The sequence below is a fragment of the Indicator indicator genome, chromosome 17 (genome assembly GCF_027791375.1).
Source record: "Indicator indicator isolate 239-I01 chromosome 17, UM_Iind_1.1, whole genome shotgun sequence".
NCBI lineage: Eukaryota > Metazoa > Chordata > Aves > Piciformes > Indicatoridae > Indicator > Indicator indicator.
Window position 1 is genome coordinate 23,754,828 of NC_072026.1, and position 17,927 is coordinate 23,772,754.

The window sequence follows — 17,927 nt, forward strand, 5'->3', positions numbered from 1 at the left end:
CTGATCACTAGGAATCTCTTTTTCTACAGTAAAATCAAACATCACTGGGAATCTCTTTTTAGCTGAGTAAAACCAAACTGATCACTGGAAATCTCTTTTTCTACAGTAAAATTAAACTGACCACTGGGAATTTCTTTTTCTAGCCAGGTAAAATCAAACTGATCACAGCAAAAAGGCCAAAAAGAGGGAGGGAAATGGTTTTGAACTACACTTCACCTGTAATTGCTGACAACAGAAAACTTCTCTTTAAAAACCTGGTGTAAAATTAACACGAGTGTAGAAGCAGGCAATCAGCCACTCCACAGACCAATTTTCCTGTAATCCAGGTTATTAATCCAATTGTTTTCCTGGGAAAAAGGATTTTATGTGGCATTGACTTGTAGCAAGCAGTCATAGGCTGTTCTGCAGGTACCAGACAGTACCTGAAATGGGTTGGTTGGGTCTAAAGAGAGTGGCTTTGACCTGGGTTTGGGTAGGAGGCTTTGAGCAGCTGCTCCCTTGAATGCAAAGGGCTTTTGCACCCCCTTCGTGCTGTGCTCGAAACGACATTTGTGTGCTGAGGGGAGGGTTCCTTGCGTCAGTCTCCTGGTGGTACCAGCACCCACCCCCAAGATTAAGCTGTCAATCAGCAAGAGAATGTTTCCCCACCCCGCAACTGTTGACCTTATATTCCTAAAAAATAGTTGAAGAAATCAAATCTTTGGGGATTCAGAACCGTCAGCACTCGACAGCAGCCTCTGCGATGAAGGTCAGCGATGCTGCACCGTCAGTCAGAGGATCGGTGACCTCATTCCCACCACGGAAGATGCATGCTCAACCACAAAGGAACCATCCCGGCCCTTCCCAGGAAGAGCATCCCCGACCCCACACTGGTCCCTGGATTTAACCCTTGCTCACGACAGGGTTAGGAAGCTGCAAGTGGTGCGATGCTAAGGGCGAAGGAAGTAATCCACCCGGGCTGGAAACACCTCCAGAGCTGGGCTTGCCCTAGAGGTGCTGACTGCTGCAGGGATGGCACTGCGGACAAACCCTCAGCCCCAGGCCCTCCAGACCCACCCCTCTTCCCACTATCACCCAAATGCTGCCAGCTGCTGCACACCGGTAGCACCACCGACCCTGGCTGTGCCTGACCTGGGTACCCTGGGGGTGGCTGCGGGGGTGCTGCTTGTCTGGGGAAAGCTGATCCCTTCCTTAGAGCACCCCACGCACAACTGTGGGCCCCTCCTTCTTTCCACCCAGTTGAAAAGCCGTTCCTGCGAGCCCTTGAAACCCCCATAACGGCCCCATCCCAACTGCTAGAGGCAGGCTGCAGCTAGGAGAAAGCACCCAGAGGCCAGGACCAGCTTGTCACCTACTGCCACCGTACAACCCCAGGCCCTCCCTCCCCACAGACCAGCTCCCAGCCGAGGCCCCTCTGCCCCGACACTGCTCTCTGCCCACTCCCATCCCTGGGGTGGGGCATGGAGTAACCCCCCAGCACATTTGTCAGCGTGCAGGTCCCTCCCCTTTCACCCATCCCCCCAGTAACGACACCAAGCCCTCGTTGGTTGCTGCCTCCGCAGTGGTTTATTGGTGGGGGATCTGAGAGCCCCCCGAGCAGCAGCCTGGAAGGCACCATGGGGGTGCTCTGGAGGCACCCCAAGAGCCAGAGCACCAGCTCCTGCAGCAGGGACCAGTTTCCAGCCTCACTAAAGCAGCAATGCAATACTGGAGAGCAACAGGCAATCCCAAACTCCAGTATTTACGTGCTGCTAGAGCACTGCTGACAGCTCTCCATCCTACTGCCTCTCCACCGCCTCCAGGCACTCCCTTTCCCTCCCAGGCACAGGGCAACACAGGACTGTGGCTGGTCCTTTCCCAGGGAAAGGAGCAAAGGGCAGTAGGTGAGGGGGTAAGGTGCCAGCTGAAGGCACAGGGCTGAAGCCAACCTCAGCCCATGCCCACGATGGAGAACAAAAAGGAGCTCCAAGTCCTTCCTGCCTGCAGGGCCAGCCCCGCTGAGACACACACACACACTCAGAGGGACTTTATTTGTAGCTGCAAAGGTTGTGCACAGATACAAGCTCCAAGAAAACATTCTCTACACATACCTGGTGTTCAACTGGGCTAAACAGATACATGGGAATGTGTTAGCTTCCACATCTATGATAACCAGAAGCTCACTTTCTTGTCTTATCCTTGAGGTAATGAGGCAGCCCAGAATGGTCTGTATCTCCTTGTCCCTACAAACCATGATGTGCTGCTACATCTCCTCAAAGCCCACTGAATGTTGACATTCCAAATGGTATTATGAATATATATATATATTAATTTGTTTAAAAAACAAAAAAACAACCATGATACAAAAGGCACTGAAGAACACTCTACAATGAAGCCATTCACCATGCATGCATTACCACCACAGGACAGAGTCTTTTTTTTTCTTCATGGGTGCTATCAGAAAATCTGTAACTATAAGAAAACAAGCAGTTACACAGTGCAAACAAACCAGTTCTAGCAACAAAAATCAGAAATTAACTGTGTTCCCCCCTCCTCTCCCAAATAGTTTGGCCTCAGCAAATCTTCCTTTCAGTTTTAGCAGCAGCCCTGCTGCTTTTGCAGCCCATCCTGCAGCCCTTTCCGGGCCCTTCCCAACAGTCTCCAGGGAAATGTTACTTTGTACTTTCCTCTTAGGGGCTGCTGAACATCCAAGGACTTGGTGGGAGTTGCAATGCTATCAGCTGAGTTCAGCTGCCAACAGTTCATCAAACCTGTTAAAAAGTTTTTCCTCACAGTATTTTTATTTGGCTTGTTTTGACTTTTGAAAAATCTAAAGCATCCATTGTCATTATTATTATCATTATTATTTTTCAATTCTACTATGATTATTATTTTTCAATTATTACTATCAATACTTACAATTATTTTCTATTCCAATGGATGAAACTTCATGCAACCAAAAATCAAAGATGCCCTGAAACTTCACCACCTTCCTGCCTGGTTCCAGAGAAGAAAACAGCAGCACAGGGCAGGAAGGAGGCTGTAGCTCTGAAGCAGCACTCACATGCCAGCCTGCAAGGGCTGTCCGGGAGCCATGCAGACAGTTAGGTGGAAAGGAAACACAAAAAGTACCCTTTTTTTTTTTCCTCCCTCCCAGTTCTGTGACAACTTCCTTCAATTCATTCTCTGTAAAAGCAGCATCACAGCAAGCCCTGAACAGTGTCAGAAGCGACGCTGTTAGTTCAGACGCTTACGCAGTTCCCTGGTGCTAAACACAGAGCTGAGCTCCACTTTGTCCTCCCTCCTAGTCCCTGCCTGCTTAGCAAACTTAAAAATAGGAATTTCAAAAGCTCTCGTGAGCTGTGCCAAATTATTGCAGGTTTTAAAAGTCAAATATTTGCCAACCCAAAAAAAAAACCCCACTTGTCACCACTTCAGTGTCCTCAGTACCGATAAGAGCAGGTACAGCTCCCCAGCCAACCACTGCTTACTACAAAGCCAACAAGTACCCAAAGTTAAACCTGTACAAGCTACAACAAGCCCGCCCTGCAATTCATTTTACCATTATTTGTGTTTTACTGGACTGTACCTGTGTAGCCTTATTTATTTCCTCAAGTGACTCATGAAGAAAAGCAACAGCAAACTAGCTCAGCTCTAGAATCCATTTTGATTGCATTTGAGGTTCGGATTCTAATGACATAAAATAAACCTCAACTTCAATCTTCAGCCTAGTTTGACATGGGGAACAGGAGCTTTCTTCAGCAAGGAGGACTCAGCTGAGAGCTCAACACATTTTCACCAACCTGTTCTCTAGCAGAGAGAAAAAAAAAAAAGAAGAGTACTCACAAGGTATTGGGCAAGTGGAAATTTGGGAGAGGCAGCAAAATACACATCTGAGAAACTCTGTGTTCATGACACGACAGCATTGTTATTGTAAGCAGTAAAGTTCTGTGTTTGAATCATCCCATCTCACACTTCAGCTTCTTTCAGACCTAGCTTCTGCTTTGGATATTAAATCAGAAAGGTGCTGCTGAACAGGATGATTGGAGCTTATCCTAACCTCCCCAACTGTTACCTGCAATACCCAAGAAGGGGTCCATGCTTTGGAGGAAGCTGGATTTATCGAGAGGGGTGCTGCAGGTGGGACAGATGAGCTTACCTTCACAACTCACCTGAATGCAGGTGCCTTGGCTCCTTCTGCCTTGCCTCTCCCTGGCCACCAGGCAAATGCTGTTCCAATGGCAACTAGAAAATAACACACACAAAGGTTTAGGAAGCACTCAGAGAGGCACCACTGTGCTTTGGGAGGGGGGGCAGGAGCTGTTGGGCATCTTGGAGCTGTCACCTCCCCTGGCATGCACAGATCACAGGCTCAGATGGGTGCAAGCGTTTTTAAAATTAGGGAAATCAATCAATCAATGTTTTCACTTCCAGATAAGGCAGACTACAAAGCAGCACTTTAAGAACAGACATCCCTCCTTGCCTGGTCCTCCCCATTCTCACAGCCAGGGCTCCTAGCACCATTGCTGCCATGGCCTGGCACTGGTAACCCCCAACCATAATCCAGGAGCTGTGCAGCAAGGAGGAATGACACAGCTCCTGCCAGCCAAAACTGGCAGCAGCTCTGGAGGCGAGTGGGCAAGCCATGGGCACCACCACAGCTGGCAGCAAGTCCACCTCCCTGAAGGGGTTAAAACAGCAGTGGCAGGGACATCCTGCTGGTGTTGGCAGAGCAGAAGCTGGTTTAGGCAATGAAGCATCCTCAGGACAAGCAGGTAAGATGCAGAGAGGCTCTTGGGGGTGGGGGTTTTTGCAGTGGCACTGCTGGGCGCTCAGCTCCTCGCTGCCAGGGAGCATCCCTAGCCTTTGAGCAGCACCCCACTGCAGCCAGAAAGAGGGGTGCCCTGCTGTACTGGTAACCCTAAACACCAAGAGAACTGCCCTAAAAGCTCCACTTCACCACAAAAGCATCACAACAGCTCTTCTGCTGCCACAAGCTCCACACCTGCAGTGTGCACAACAGCTATTTCCAGAAATCCAGACTCCTATGTGTCATCTCCATGAGCCAGCCACCTACAGAGGTTTAATTAAATCCCCCAAATAACTGGAGAATTTGAACAGGCAGAAATCCATTAACGTAGCTCCCAAAACAATGCAACTTCTGCTTGCCAAAGTATATTGGGCAATTAAGTAGAAAACATCCCTCCCCACTCTGCCCCAAGCCAAAGACACTGCACAAAAGCAAAACAAAGTCACCCTGGAATAAAGGGTTCCCTTAAAAATCCCACTCCCTCCTCACTGACACTGCAACCAGGAGTGTGAAATAAAAGAGGGAAAGAAAAAAACCCCAAAAAGTGAAAAAGAATACCATGGGAAAGGAAATAAATATAGGAGCCCCTGACAGGACAGATTTGCATGCAAAGCCTTCACTGTCTCATACATTTTGGGGCTAGGCAAACTCAAAGATAAGGAACTATTAGGCATTTCTAAAAAATATATTAAAAGCCCAGGGGAAAAAAAAAAAACACCCAAACAAAAACTAAAACAACAAACAATTCTGCTACCAGTTTTTCAGGAGGCATGCACAAACAAATCCTGAAGTCATTGTTCTCATTTGAAAGATTAACACCCCCCCCAAATGCATTGTTTTACAGATTCAGAGAAAACCTGTTGCAGCTAAAAGTCCCAGAGATTTAATTAGCAAGCCATAACTCTAGCAACAAAATGAAAATAAAAGGGTGAGAAGAGCAGCACCAAACTAGTTTATATCTGCTTGGGTCTGAATAAAAGAAAATAATTAGAAAAAAATAAAATCACACCATTTCTATCCCTGCCTCCCTCTGAATGCTGAAATCTAAACAAAAGTCCTGTGTTAATATTTACAGGTGTGGTTAATAGCCGGGACCAGACCCGATGCTTGATCGACAGCCACCAAATGGTTCCAGCTACTGCATTCCCAACAACATTTGCCTCTTAAGACTGCTGCAGTCGAGAAATATCCCCAAGAGTAAAAGGAAATACTCCCCTGAGCAGGAGCAGCCAGAGGTGGGAGCTGCCTGTCAGCAGAGTTACTTTCAGTTGTACCGGCACCCACGGCGTGCACTGCCACAACGATCTCGCCGGGTTAGCCAGCCAAGACTTCCTCCTGGGTGGCACAAAAAAACACCTAAAATAAAATTTTCCCCTGTTTGCAACTCAAAACTGTATAAGAGAGGATAATTCCTCATACGCTTACTAAAAATATTTTTTTCCCCTCACTAAAGTACCCAGAAAAAAAAAAAAAGGCAGAAGCAGCGTTTGACGTGCTTGGAGCCGAAATTTTAACCCCAGCACGAAGCACCTCTGACCCACACGATGCGAACGTGCTCCGAGGTGGGGCACATCACCCCAAACCAAACCGCAGCTACAAAGGGCCGATTCAAAGAGCGCAAACAATTCATTCGTTAACTTCCCCCCGTTGGAAACTCGACCCCCAATGCTGTGCCTTAGGATCATCAGCTGGGTTGTCCAAGAGGAGGTTGTTAAAGCAGGCAACAGCTACCGGCGTTCGCAAAAGGCCTGGGGGTGAGAATTCAACTTACAGCACTCCAGGAAAAAAAAGCAGCAAAATCCACAGCAAAACTCCAGGGTCCACAGGTTTGGGGTTTTGTTTATTTTCTTTTTCCCCCTCAACATTGCTGAGGAGAAGAGCAGCCTGAAGCTTCTTGGTATATCCATATATACTTATTTTTGGTTTTGCATCGTCATCTCATCCAGCTTTAAACAAGATCTGGAAGCTCAATTCCTATAAAGTTTATTTGTTAAGAACAGAAAAAAAAAATAATCAAAAATTAATTTAAAACATAAGTACAGAGGTTTGGTGTTTGTTTGTTTTTTAATATATATTTGGGTCAGTTTGCCTGAAGCATTACTTCCAAGCTCCCTCTTCTATTTCCTACATGTTTTATTATATTAGCAGTCGAATTTTACTGTATTTCCCACCAAAAGTGGATTAACTCAACACAGGCTTTTGCAGCCGCCGGTGAGCAGTGGAGTTCTGAAGATTTCTTCAGAGCAGAAGATGATGAAACTTGGCAGAGGGTCCCCTCACCTACACACGTACACAACACACAAGCAAAAATTTACTTCCCCCCCCCCCCCTCCCGTTTTGGAGGGAGCGATTCGTGGTTTAACCTTGCAAAAAAACCCCAAACAAACAAAAAAAACCCAACTCACTCCCCAAAACCCCCCCAAAAATGGTTTTAGGGACCTGATGCACATGTGGGAAAAATATTGTCTTAGAGGGGAAGTTAAAAAGGGAAAATCCAGAGCGTGGGGGTTGCTGTGCTCCAGCCCCGCAGCTCCTCGTCCATGCCAGGACATTCAAATTTCCTGCACAAAGCAAATAAGCAGCGCGGGTCGGGGGGGGGGGGAGGGTGGTGGTGAGGTAAAAACACAAAATAGCGAATTTTTTTTGTTTGTTTTAATATTTTCCGACTATTTCACCGAATTACGTTTGGAGTTTTATTAGCTTTTAATGTACAAAACGATTTTTTTGTGTGTGTGTGCCAGCGGGACCTGGGTGGAGGGGGGGCACAGACTCATCGCCAGCCCCGGGTTTGGTCTAAAATACAAAAAAAAAAAAGAAGAAAACGGGGGGCGAGGGGAGGAAATAAATAATAAACCAAACCCCAACCCCACAACCAAGAAACAAAACCAGCCGCACCTGAGGGAAGGGACCACTCGTAAAATAAGAAATATAAAAACTATTAGTCATTAAAAAAAAATCCACCAGGAAAAGGCGTCCCGGGGTGGGGGGGAGTGGGGAGGGTGTCGCCCCGCACCCACGTGGGAACGGTCCTGCTCCCGCCTTAACGGTCCGGTGGGAGGTGGGGGGCACCGCCCCGGGCCCAGCCGCTCCTGCTGTCACTGCCGGCTGCGTCACGAGCCGCCGCCGCCGCCACCCCCCCCGAGGCCACCGACCGACCCACACTGCCCCCCCCGCCACCCCCCCTCCCCGGGGCCGCCTTTGTGCGGCTCTGGGCGGCGCCGGCGCTGCCGCCGACTCTCCTCACCACCCCCCGGATCCCGACATAAGTTTTTTTTTTTTTAATATATATATATATAGTTTCGGGGTAGTTGGGTTGATTTTGTTTTTTCCTTTTTTTCCGTCTTTCCGTTCCTCTTCCCCAACCTCCAAAGTTTCTCCCGGGCCCGTGTCCGTGGTTCCCCCCCCCGCACCCCGCATATGGGGAACGGCGCGACCCCACCCCGGGCGGCCGCTGTGTGTCCGTGTCCCATCCCCAGCGCAGCGCGCCCCGTCCCGCAGCCGCCCCCTCCCCGTCCCACTGCCCCCCCGCCAGGCCGAGCTGAGCCGGGCCGGGCTGAGCCAAGCCGTCCTGTCCGCAGCGGGGCAAGGGAAGAGAGGCTGGCGATCGAGCCCCCTACGACGCCCCGAGCACGGCGCCCTGCCCGCCCTCCCTCCTCACCTCCGAGTCCACTCGAAAATGGCGCCGAAACCGAAAAAACTTCGCAAATTTCATTGTAGGCGGCCGCGAGGGCTGCTGGGAAGCGGGGGCGGGAGCAGCACCGCCCGCCGGGGCGGGACAGGGATGGCCGCAGCGCCGGGGACGGGCCTGGGGAGGAATAGGATAGTGCTGCCGGCGATACCGGGCTCGGGGGAGGAGGTGAGCGTCCCCGGGGAGGACACCGAGTCCGCCCCCAGCCTTCTTGTAGCCCCCTTCAGATACCGGAAGGCCACAATTACGTCTCGTCGGAGCCTTCTCTTCTCTAAACTGAACAGCCCCAACTCTCTCGGTCTGTCTCCGTAGAAGACGTGCTCCAGCTCTCTACTGATGGATACTTTACAGCAGCCTTCTTCAAGCAGAGGATCACTCAGGCCAAATTACCCCAGTGAGGCCGTGGGGGAGCTGCATTCACCTGCCCCCGGCGCTGCTGCCGTGGCGGTTCGGGGACCTGGGACCTGGGATCATACGATCATAGAATGGTGACGGTTGGAAAGGACCTTTAAGATCGTCGAGTCCAGCCGTTCTCTAAGTCTGCCATGTCTGGTGCTGGCCCATGTCCCTCAGCGGCACATCTCTGCCACTCTGAAATAACCTCCAGGAATGGTAACTCCACCACCTCCCTGGGCAGCCTGTTCAAGTCCCTGACCACTCTTTTTCCCAATCTCCAACCTAAACCTCGCCTGACACTATTTCAGGCTATTTGCTCTGGTGTTATTACTATGGAGAAGAGACCAACCCCTACCTCACTCCAAACTCCTTTCAGCGAGTTGTAGACAGTGATGAGACCCTCAGTCTCCTCCACCCTAAAAACACCCAGGTCCCTCAGCTGCTCCTCCCCAGCCCTGTTCTCCAGACCTTTCCCCAACTTCATTGCCCTTCTCTGGACACCCTCCAGCCCCTCAATGTCCTTCTTGGAGTGAGTGGCCCAAAACTGAACCCAGGACTCAAGGCATGGCCTCACCAGTGCCGAGTCCAGGGGGACAATCAGACAATCACTGCCTTGCTCCTGCTGGCCACACTATTGCTGATCCAGGCCAGGATGCTGGTGGCCTTGGCCAACTGGGCACACACTGGCTCATCTTCAGATGCTGTCAACCAGCATCCCCAGGTCTTTCTCTGCCGGTCGATTTCCAGCCGCTCTGCCCCAAGCCTGGAACAGTCATGGGGTTGTTGTGATTCAAGTGCAGTACCAGCACTTGGCCTTGTTGAATCTCGGACAATGGACCTCTCTCCTCCAGCCTGACCAGGTTCCTCTGCAGAGCCTTCCAACCTTCCAAAAGACCAGAACTCCCTCCCAGCTTAGTGTCATCTGCAAACTTACTGAGGATGCTTTGATCCCCTCATCCAGATCATTGATAAAAGATACTAAAAAGAATTTACCCCATCACTGAGCCCTGGGGAACACCACTAGTGACCAGCCACTGACTGCATTTAGTTCCATTCACCACCACTCTGGGCTCAGCCATGCCAGCTTTTAACCAAAAAACTCCTGCAACTGTGCAGCAGCAAAAACCCTTGATAAGGAAAATCCAAACCAACCAACCAACCAAAAAACCCAGCAAAAAGCCTCCCATCTAATAACCACAAAACCTGCAGGGGGCTAGTGGGGAACCTCAGCATTGCCTCTTCCCTCCGTGGTTTACAGCTTCTTGTAAACATCCTAATGAGGAATGAGGCTTTTCACTCCTGGTTAGGTGGAAGTTCATAGAATCATAGAATTGTCAGGGTTGGAAGGGACCTCAAGGATCATCCATTTCCAACCCCCCTGCCACGGGCAGGGACACCTTACACTAGATCAGGCTGCTTAGAGCCACCTCCAGCCTGATCTTAAAACCTTCCAGATATGAGGCTTCCACCACCTCCCTGGGCAACCTGTTCCAGTGTCTCACCACCCTTATTACTCCGCACACAGCTGTGCACTGCACAGAGTATCAGAGTGGGATTGGTAGTTCTTTTCCTCCTTGCCATTAATGTGATATTAGGGTTCTTGTAGCTTTCCTTTCCCTGACCCCCAGGCCTAGGAGGTGTTCCCCACTGTGTTCCCCAGTGTGGGCTGGTACAGCTTTATAACCTACCTGGAGTCACATAGGGGTGATGGGAACACGACTTTGGAGCCCAGGTTGCATGTCCCAGATGTGGGATGGCACCGTCATGTGCTAGCAGGGAAGATGGGTGGTTTGGAGATGAGGTTTTCTGCAAGAATTTGTGATCTGAAGAGTCAGAACTTGGGAGGATGGGAAGCAACAGGCAATCTGATGTCTGGACAGAAGGGCTGCTAGTGGAAAGTGGTCTCTTCCAAAGGGACAACCTGGGTTTGGAGGCCAGAATCTTAGAATCATAGAATCATAGAATCAGTCAGGGTTGGAAGGGACCACAAGGCTCATCTAGTTCCAACCCCCTGCCATGGGCAGGGACACCTCACACTAGATCAGGCTGGCCAGAGCCAGTCTTCCAGGTTTGTTGCATCCATGGCTGGGAATGAGCAAAGCCATGAAGCCTTGTGTTGGCTTGGTGGGTTCATCATCTTCCTGTCACAGTTTTTACTTCTACCCCCACCCAAAAGAGGGGAGGGAAAAAAAAAAACAAAAAGGCAAGCAAAAAACCCCCCAAACCCTGTTGCTAAATAATTGCTCTGTTCTCACAGGTGAGCAGTGAAGCTCAATTAATTCTGCTTTGTGAAGAGCTTCTGATCCTCTGGTGGAAACATGTAAGGGCAAAACACTATTATTTTGCAACTTGCAAAGGCTGATAAGGGCGCTGAAAACGGAAAAAGCCTTACCACTGAAGGGTATTGCAGCCCTGCTCTTTTTCCACTCAAGATCATAGAAACGAGCTGGTGGCTGCTGCTTTTCATTTAGAAGGGTTTCCCCCCCCCTCTTCTTTTTGAAAGCAATGCAATCACTACCAAGTATTCTGGAGGGACTTCATCTTTAAACAAATAATGTTTTTCTTGTTGGGTGTGCACTATTATTTTCTTAATTATTCCTGGATTTCTGCCTGTTCCACCAAGAGTTTTCTCAGATGGCAGAAACAATTGGTCCCCTTTTTTTTCTTTTTTCTTTTTTTTTTTTTAATATATCTATATCTGTATATATATATATCTCACACTTAACAGCAAAAAGAAACCCCAATAAAAAGACTCTGCACATCCCATAAACTCCAACAGGACACATTCTGCCAAAAATCACACCTCTTCATTGAGGCATCTTATATGCTGCTTTTCTATTTTTTTCTTTCTTTTTGGTTTTGTGTTTTTTTCTTTCTTTTTTTTCCCTTTTTTCCACACTACTACTATTGCTTACTACTCAGCCTTGCTGGCTGCCTGTGTTTTGGTGTCAAAACGAAAGGAATTGAGTCATTTATTTAGCACCAGAGCCCTCCCACTCCCCCTTCGTGTGAGTATCAAGAGCTCAGCAGACGCGGTGGGGAACGAACAGGCAAAGAGATTCACTTACTCCTCTCACATCTACTCTTGTGGGTGGCCTCTAATTAATTTGGCTCTGAGGCTTCTGCTCTAAGGTAGATGGGTTGGGAAGTCTGGCCAGGAGTCATCTGTTTGAATCATACCTAGGGTTTTGTTTTGTTGTTTTGGGTTTTTTTTTGTCTTTCATGGAGAACTTAATTGCCTGGCTGTGTATGGAGAACTTCATTGTATGGCTGACCCTCACTCCTTGCAAGAATTAATTACATTACAAAAATGAAAGAAAAAAAAAAAGAAAAAAGAGAGAGAAAAAGCCCCACACTTATTGGAATGTCAAATATAAATGTCAGCATTTCAAATGAAATGGTATCTTGGGAGGCTCCTGCACATTTAATCAGCCGGTTGCACCATCTATATCATGCACTCCAACACTGCAGAGGGAACCACGGCCGGCACTGGCTTAACATCAGCAGAAGTGTTTGCCAAGCTTGGATTATGTCACTGCTTTATGATCTTGCTTTGTAAAGGGAGAATACTCCTGGGGAGCAAGGACTCAGCATGCCAGATCCACAGCGAGAGCGAGGAATGAGTGCTGCTCACAGAGACATGGGGATGGTGTTTGCTGGGGTAGTTTTAGAATCATAGAATTGTCAGGGTTGGAAGGGGCCTCAAGGATCAGCCAGTTCCATCTCCCCCACCATGGGCAGGGATGCCTCACACTAGATCAGGTTGCTCACAGCCACATCCAGCCTGGCTGCAAAAACCTCCAGGGATGAGGCTTCCACCACTTCCCTGGGCAACCTGTGCCAGTGTCTCACCACCCTCATGGGGAAGAACTTCTTCCTAACATCCAATTTGAATCTACCCATTTCTGGTTTTGTTCCATTCCCCCCCAGTCCTATCCCTCCCTGACACCCTAAAAAGTCCCTCCCCAGCTTTCTTGTAAACCCCTTCAGATCCTGGAAGGCCACAAGAAGGTCTCCTCAGAGCCTTCTCTTCTCCAGACTGAACAACCCCAACTCTCTCAGTCTGTCCTCATAGCAGAGGTGCTCCAGCCCTCTGCAGATGAATGCTTTACAGCAGCCTTCTTCAAGCAGAGGTGCAACCCATGGATCACTCAGGCCAAAATACCCCAGGGAAGCTGTTTGATGCTTTGCCCCATGCCAGCCTCCCATGGGCACACCAGCCACCAGCCCTTGGTGCACCACTTTTTTGCTCAGGCCTGGTGGCTTTCCCTTGCCTGCAGGACACAGACACCCAGCCAGGTTTGGGGCTTGGTAGATAGTCCAAAGGTGGTGGCAACTATGGAACTGGTTGAAGAAACAAACTTCACCACACACATGGCCTGCCAAAATGCTTCTGCTCCTCACCATGGGTGCAAGTCATGGCCATGGCCACTCCTGTGCTGCAGGCTGGTGGCAAAGGTTGGAACCCTTCTTTGAAGAGACCAATTCTGTTGTCTCTTTGAAGACCAGTTCTGACCAATTCTGTCCAGCACCAGCCTAAATACCAGGCTTGGCTTTGCTGTCCACAATTGGAAGGAAAATTAAACAAAATCCTTGGGGGTTATGTGCCCTTTGAGGAGTGCTCTTGTGGGACAGGGGACATTGGAGGGGTCAAATGGCTGAAGAGAGAGGTCTCTTCAAGGGTAGCCCCTGGGTTTTGAGAGCTGTGCTGCCCTTGCTTTCCTATTGCATCAAGAGCCATGTGCAGACCTTGCTCTCCCATGCCCCAACTCACTGCTAGAGCATCCAGCCCAGCCTGGTATTTTCGCACAGCTACTGGGCTAATAAGCTGTGGCTTCTTCTGGGTGAACATCTGGCCAGCCCAGAACCACATCCCACTGCTGGGGTTTGGCATGGGAAAGGGGGACCCTGTGTTTGCAGAGGCTGTGAGAGGCACAGGGAGCATGAGTGGGCAGCCTGGGGTGCCCAGGGTGGTGGTGAGGAGCAAGTATGAGTGTACACAGCCGTAGCACCTTGTGGTTCCCCACATGCAGATCATGGAGCCACAGAATCAGGATAACTGGAGTTGGAAGAGAGCTTTCAGATCAAGTCCAGCTGTTAACCCCACACTGCCAGGACACCACTAAACCATATCCTTCAGCACCACATCTTCACAGCTCTGAAACCTCTCTAGGGATGGGGACTCCACCCCTGCCATGCTTTCCATTTATTGCATTGACTCACACCACTGCCCATTTCCAGCACTGACTTCTGCACTGAGCCTTCCTCCAGTCTTTCAGTCCCATGCAGTCAGACCTAAGGGTTGTGTTCATGATTCATTTCTTTGAGGGTCTCCTTCATCTGACCTTGTATGCCAGCCCTGTCATTTTGCACCCCTCCTCTGGCTTTGTGTGTGATGTGGCAGGTCCCATCCTCATCTCTCTGAGCACCCAGGGTGTTGGTAGCAGCCTGGGCCGCTCACCTCAGTCATGTTGATAAAGATGTGCAGGGTAGTGCCCAGAGGCTGGAGCCAGGCTCTGCTGGGTGATGCCCAATGACAGCACAAGGGGCAATGGTGGAAGCTGAGGCATAGGAAGTTCCATGGAAACAGGAGGAAGAATTTTGTCACTGTGAGGGTGACAGAACACTGGAACAGGTTGGCCAGGGGGGTTGTGGAGTCTCCCTCTCTGGAGATATTCAAGACCCATCCAGATGTGTTCCTGTGTGATCTGCTCTAGGTGACCCTGCTCTGGCAGGAGGGTTGGACTGGATGAGCTTTTGAGGTCCCTTCCAGCCCCTGGAATTCTGTGATTCTGTGTGGAAAACGGGTGTGGTGGTCGTGCCAATGGCTTTTTGGCAGCATTTTTTGCCTTCTCTTGGCTCAAAGAGTGCCCAGAGCGTAGCACTGTCTGGACAGGGATTTCATTACCAGCCGTCCAGCCTGCCAGCACAACCTTGTCATTGCAATTTGTCACACATATTTGCTATGTGTTTAGTATCTCACTGAGGGCTCCTTTGCCAGGCAATTCATCTAACTGCTGCTTGTCTGCTGCAGGCAGCAGCTGGGCTCCTGCTGGGCCAGCACACGGCACAGCCATGGGGCTGTGCTGTGCTCGCAGGGGGAGCCCTGGCCCTCCAGAGCAGAGTCAGAGAGCCACAGAATACTTTGGGTTGGAAGGGACCCTCAAGATCATCCAGTTCCAACCCCCTGCCGTGGGCAGGGACACCTCCCAGGTTGCTCAAGGCCTCATCCAACCTGGCCTTGAACACCTCCAGGGAGGGGACATCCACAGCCTCCCTGGGCAACCTGTGCCAGTGTCTCCCCACCCTCACTCTAAAGAACTTCTTCCTCATCCCCAGTCTCAATCTCTCCTCTCCCAGCTCAAAGCCATTGTCCCTCATCCTGGCACTCCCAGCCCTTGTCAAAAGTCCCTCCCCAGCTCTCCTGTAGCCCCCCTCAGGTACTGGAAGGCTGCTCTAAGGTCTCCCTGGAGCCTTCTATTCTTCAGGCTGAACAGCCCCAACTTTCTCAGCCTGTCCCCACAGGGGAGGTTCTCCAGCCCTCTCATCATCTTTGTTGCTTCCTCTGGACTGCTTGAGCACTTCCATGTCCTTCCTGTGCTGGGGGCAGCAGAACTGGATGCAGTACTCTAGATGAAGTGAGGTGTGAACCAGAGGTGTGAACCAGCACCGTGAGACTGCCTACCACAAGTCTCCTTTTTCCACTAGAGGAGCAGGTTATTTTGGTAGAAAATAACTGTTTCCATCCAAAGGGCAATTTTAAACCATCCTTTTGTAGTTTGGGGATGGAAAACTCCTGCAGAGGCACCAGCTCCCCACTCCTCCCCTCCTTGGTTTTTTGCAGTTATTTTGCTCTATTTATTTACTGCGCAATTTGCCGTGTTGCCTGACATTTTTTGGTTATCAAAATATTTTGATTATGTGCAGGGGAGGGGGTGGGTTGATAGCAAGGCTGAGATCTCGACAGAATATTGCCTGCAAAATATTCTAACTAAATCCAGGGCAGGGAAGAGTGAGATACTCCAGCCTGTCCCAGGCAAACCCTTAGTATTGCTGCTGTAAACTTGCACCCATGCAGAACTCCGTTTCAGCTTGGGCCCATCTCTACCCCTTTTGGCTACAAGAGCTTGCCTGAAGCATGAGCTCTCCCTATTTTAGAATCATTAAGGTTAGAAAAGATCTCTAAGATCCTCAAGTCCAACCTTCAACTCAACACATCCATGACCCAATGTGCCACATCTGCTTGTTTTGATGGATGCATCAAACCCAGCAACCATGAGAAGGAGGAATGAGCTGCCCAGGGAGGTGGTGGAGTCACCCTCCCTGGAAGTGCTTCCAAAAAGGCTGAATGTCGCACTTAGTGCCATGGTTTAGCTGATTGGATGGTGTTGTGTAATAGGTTGGACTTGATGATCTCAGAGGTCTTTTCCAACCTGGTTAATTCTGTGATTCTGTGATGCTGCTGCATGAGACCTACAGCTGATACAGCTGATGCAGCATGAAAGAGAACAGAGGCAGGACACAAAAAGCAGAGCTCATGAGGTTGGAGGGGAGATATACATCCAGGTCACTCTGAAAGGGTCTGGAACACTTTCTGCTTTGTTTTCTCTCATTGTGAGGTTGAGGAACACTGCTCTTCACAGGGTAACTACAGGCTCACAGGATGTTATGCGTTGGAAGGGACTTCTGAAGATCATTGAGTCCAACCCTGATGGAGCAGGACCATAGAATCCAGCACAGGTCACACAGGAACACATCCAGATGGGGCTTGAAAGTTTCCAGAGGAGACCCCACAACCTCTCTGGGCAGCCTGTTCCAGTGCTCTGTGACCCTCCCAGTGAAGAAGTTCCTCCTCATGTTGAGGTGGAACCTCCTGTGCTGTCGTTGATATCCACTGCCCCTTGTCCTATCCCAGGGTGCAAGTGAGCAGAACTTGTCCCCTCCCTCTTGACCCCCAGCCCTCAGACATTTATAGACATTTATTAAATGCCCTCTCAGTCTTCTCTTCTCCAGACTAAATGGCCCCAGGACTTTCAGCCTCTCCTCACCAGGCCTGGTAGCTCTCCCTTGGACTCTCTCCAGCAGATCCCTGTCCCTCTTGAACTGGGGAGCCCAGAACTGGATGCAATATTCCAGGTGAGGTCTCACTAGGGCAGAGTAGAGGGCGAGGAGAACCTCCCTCGATCTGGTGGACACACTCCTCTTGATGCATCCCAGGGTCCCATTGGCCTTCTTGGCCACAAGGGCACATTGCTGACCCAGGTGTGTTGGCCACGGGGATGTCACCTGGTTTTGTCCTCAAGCAAAGTGCCAGCAGCAGAAGATGAGCTGCCACATGAGTGAAGAACCACTCGCTCTGCACTCACACATTTGAAGTAGGCACTGAGAAATTATCTGTTGCAGCAGCTCTCCAGCCTTCCAGCACAGAGCTGCTGACAGTTTGGAAGATCAATATTTATTCAAACAGCTCAGGATGATGACTTCGTCTGCTCTTGCTATTTTTTTTCAGTGCCTAAACAAGCTTCTCTCACTTCCCCAAGCCAGCAGGTTTCAAACTTTTTTGAAGTGCCTTGTGTTAGCAAACTTGCCATTTGTCAGCAGTGCAGCCCTGTGGGCTTGTGTGGATAAATATTGTGCTCTGTGGGCAAGGCGAAATGTCACGACAGGAGAATGTGCTATTGAACACTGCAGAGCTGTAGATCAGACAGGGTCATTTGCAATACAAACCACTTCCAACACCAGACATTTGCAAAAGTCTTTCTTATGCTGATTACAGTATTGCAGCACTGCAGGATGGGAGGAGTTAGGAGACCATCGAGTTCAACCCCACTGCCAAGGCAGGTTCAACGAAAGAAGGTCACACAGGAACACATCCAGGCAGGTTTTGACTGACTCCAGAGATGGAGACTCCACCACCACTCTGGGCAGCCTGTTCCAATGCTCCAGCACCCTGAAATTCAAGAAGCTCCTCCTCAGGTTTAGATGGAACTTCTTACATTCAAGTCTGTGCTTGTTACCCCTTGTCCTGTTGCTGGGCATCATTGAAAAAAAGCC